This window comes from Cupressus sempervirens, chromosome 11 (genome assembly GCF_028749045.1).
Source record: "Cupressus sempervirens isolate cs-2001-9-10 chromosome 11, ASM2874904v1, whole genome shotgun sequence".
Lineage (NCBI taxonomy): Eukaryota > Viridiplantae > Streptophyta > Pinopsida > Cupressales > Cupressaceae > Cupressus > Cupressus sempervirens.
This window is the reverse complement of record NC_143128.1, coordinates 137665665-137670089: the sequence shown is the minus strand read 5'-3', so window position 1 is coordinate 137670089 and position 4425 is coordinate 137665665.

Genomic DNA, 4425 nt, shown 5'->3' with positions numbered 1-4425 from the left:
TAGTTAAAAAATCCATTGTATCATCTATCCTTGACATAGGAAACCCATCCTTTAGTATGATAATATTAATTTCTTTAGAACTTGTACACATTCTTCAATCTCCATTATTTTTAGGTGATAGTACAATAGGTATTGTACATAAACTCAAACTATCTTTGATCAAACCTTTTTTCAATAATTCATGAATTTGTATCCTCTTCCTCTTTGTCTCTTCTCACACCTCTTTATAAAAACCTTTTTATCCCTCAATCATACTAGTATGCTTCCTTCACATTATCTATTTTCACATGATTGATTTCATCTTGAATTGATGTCCTTAAGCCATTCAAGTATCTAGAAATGTTTGTTGATCTTAGATTTGTTTTTGACAAGTGAGTGTCAACACACTTAAGTTATTTACTTAGTTCGTGCCCAACAAGTAGTACATGATGAGCACAAACATGTATATTATAGGGCATGTTGAGTCCACAATGAGTGTTGAGCCACTCATATGTCAAGTCACTCAAGTGCCAAGTAGATAGTGTATGGAAAGTGATTCAGGAGCTAAGGGAAAAATGGATGGTAAGTGATATAGATGTCAAGTCACAACAAAAATGTTAGTGTATACTGAGCATCAGAAACTTTAGGTGCTAAGCAAGATAGCTTTGACATATTTCTTTGTAATGGCACAAACAACTATGAAACCATTTTTGAGCTAAGTTAAAGATGAATTATGATATTTTGGAGGTAAAGATGAATCTTAAGTTGGATTCCAAATAAAATTATATGTAGCCAATCATTAAATGGGAATGATTAAGTGGAAAAATGGATGAATCTTAGCCATAGATTCATACCTAACCCTAAGTCACCAAAGTCTTCTTAAGGAGGACAAATCCTAAAATCTTTAGTGAGGGTCTAAGGTGTTGAAGTAGAGTACAAATAAGTTTGCCTGCACAAATAGAGCATTCATGGTGGCCAAGGAGTTATGAAGTGAGATTACATTGAAAAATGAATTAGATCAGAATATAGGAAACAAAAGAGTATATAACAAAGAGATATCTAATCAAGAAGGATCAAGAAGACATCAGTTCAAACAAGATTTGTTATTAGGTGAACAAGTGCTAACTAAAGGATCAATGCTATGACATTCTAATAGGTGATTTTAGTCAAAATATCTTAATAGAATAGTCCTAATAGGTTGTATTGAAATTCTCTAACAAGGTGCTTACTTAATTGTGAGTTAAAGTCCTCTAACAAGGTGATACCTAACAGTCTTTGTAAGCCTTTAATAGGGCAGACCTTTCATAGGGTAGATCATGTCTCATGATCTAAAAATTGTAACCTTAAGTGGATACACTTTATTACTATAGTAGTGAAAATTTGTGGGTGTCATCCCGACCATAGTTATAACTTTTCATTGGAGGGTTTCTGGGTAATCATATCTGATGTCATATGTGTGTGAATATTTAATTGTTTACATGTTCTCAATATACATGCTTTACATGTTATTTTAGTTTACTCATTGAATTTGTGAGATGGATGTGTGGTGAAAGTTTTATGGGTCTAAGTTTTAAATACTAATTCACCCCACCCCCCTCCCCCCCATAATTTTACCTTTCCTATTGTAATTCCAACAACTTTCTCAACTTCATCATCTGCATGTCTAGATCTGATATCTAACTTGTAGAACTCATTAATATAAGCCTCCATAGTTGTAACCTCCTACCTCAAGTTTTGCATTCTCCTCAATAAATTAAACTAAAATTCTACAAGGAGGAAATTCTTCTTCAATTTACCTACCATCTTTACTCAATTTCTAATCTCTTCTTTTCTTCTTATTTGTCTATCTATTTCCAAATTTTCCTTCTAAAGTGAAGCAAGACCCTTCAACTTGATAACTTCTATTTTGACCATCCTATTATCAGAGGTTCTATCACACTTAAATAAATTCTCAATCTCAAAGATCTAGTCCAAGAAGGCATTGGCATTCAATTTCCCATCATAATTATAAACTTCAACAATGAGTTTATAATTTTCTCTAGATAAAATCCTGAAAACCCTCTCTTCATCTTCTTCAATTTAAGGTTCAAGATTAGGTTCTACTACTTCTTCATCACCATTGATATCACCAAGATATACTCCCTTCTTTTGAGGTATTTCAACAACATAGATAATGTGGCTATAATTTGTCTCAACATCTCCATATTAGAATTTTATGCATTTCTTCTACCTCAAACAATCTTGGCAACATGTTCTTATAACATTGTAACCCTTTGTAAGTTATAGGTCATAACTTAGATCTTCCACTCTACAACCAATCAAACTAGGGTTCTCCACAATCCTAAAATTCACATGAACAAAATGTAGCTCGAATACCACTTGATTACAAGGTATAATTATAGCTAGGGTCAAAGGCTCAATAAATTACCATGAAACCTTAGTAATTTAATACAACATAAGGAAAATAATGAAGAAAAAATGCTAGAAGCAGACAAAAGATATATCTTTATTAATTTAGCAATTTAATCCATACATGCAAGGCTATAAGGCCTTTTGGGTTGCCACAAAATATGAAAAATCAATTATAGAATAGATTCTTCATGTAACACGCACAATCTATGATCTTCCAGACTCCAAGATATAACTCTACCTAGCCTTTAGGTATTCTCTCTACATATTAAACCTAAGAATTGACCCATTTATTTATACTTTCCAAAATAGCTTTCAAAATATTCCAAATTTGCATTAGATAAAGCAACAACCAAAAATAAGTCCACCTACTTCCCAATGATCGACCCCATACATTTAATCTAGACCATGAGTTACATACAAAAGTCATCTCTAAAGAATCAAATAGACACCTTGGTGAAAAAAAGAACAAGATGTTGGAATATTCAAAAAGTTAGGATGTTGAGAGGTAGATGAATTAGAATTCTCAAAACCTTTTACCATTAAACAAATTCAATATTCACCTTAATTGCTCTATCACTCGGTAATCCTATATAACATCTACGACATTAATTGTAATTGAAACTAACTTAACTAGTCACACATGTGTCAATCATAAACTCATAAACATAAAACATAACACTTTACACAATCATTTTATCACACAAAAACACTTGGCCATAGGGAAAATTGTAGTGGGGATGGTATCAAAAAATCTATCACTACTACAGTAAGAGGGTTTCTTATCAGGGTTACACTATATTTTCACTTCTAGTGACTTGCTCTATTAGAATTATATAATCATATGTAGTAGGATCTACCTTGCTCAAGAATTTTACAATAGTTCTCTAATTGTGTACTCAATTAAGAAATTTACATAAAATAAAGTTAGGCTGACCTTTTTCAAGGATTTATAACTACTACGCTGATTAGAATTTAGGAGAAAGTTAGCTTTGTAATAGAAACTTACTTTTCTTCAATAGATCCCTCTTCTTCTCACTCATATATCACCTTCTTTGATTGATCTGCAATTCCTCTCAATAGTTTTGATATCTAACATATGATACACTATGTACTTTACTCTATCATCTACTTTCCTTTCACCCTTCAATACTTTTCTCAATAATAATAGAAATCTTCTAAATTATTCCATATAGGTTATTTTATAGTTTCCTTTTGCCTCTTTTCAATCTAACCTAATTAGGGTCTAAGAACTTTTCAAAATCCATCATTGATTGAAATCAACGGTCTACAATAAGCTATGATTTCATTCCTCCCCTCTCCTAGTTTTAATTGGTCTTTTCTACCTTATAATCATAGAACATTCAATTAACATTATTCAAGAAATATTTGTAAATATTTACCTTGAACTGTCTAAACTATTTTTCACTTGGTATGATCATGTCTCATTAGATTTTGTACCAATCCAAACTTTCACATAGTCTTTATTTCACCCAGTAAATATTATATTATTTGTGCTATCATTCAATATTACCTCTTCTCATCTATAACTATGTAGCTTTGTAATCTCTTTTCTTGGGACACTCTAGCTAGCTTGGTGAATGCTTCTTCTCAATATATATTGAAATACTCAATAAATACTAAGCTTAAGTATAATTGTAAAACTCATTCATATCTTGATTCTTTCCTCAGGAAATATCATGACTTACTCACTATGCTCATTTTTAGTTGGATTTTTGACACTAATTGGTATTATGATTGTACATAGGAGAAACATTCCCCCCTTTTCACATTAGTGAGAAAAAATTATGCATATAAATAAATACAACTACCTTTGTGCATATACATTTTGACATGACCTAATTTTCAAAATCTTTCTGAAAACTATTTTTATTTTCTATATTATATCAACTCTTGATAACTTTGTAAATAAACATAATACAAATAAATATATAGAAAAGAGTATATACTATCCCCCTTATTTTTACACTAATGTAAAAATAGATCTAAACATAGAAATAATTACATTGGATGCAA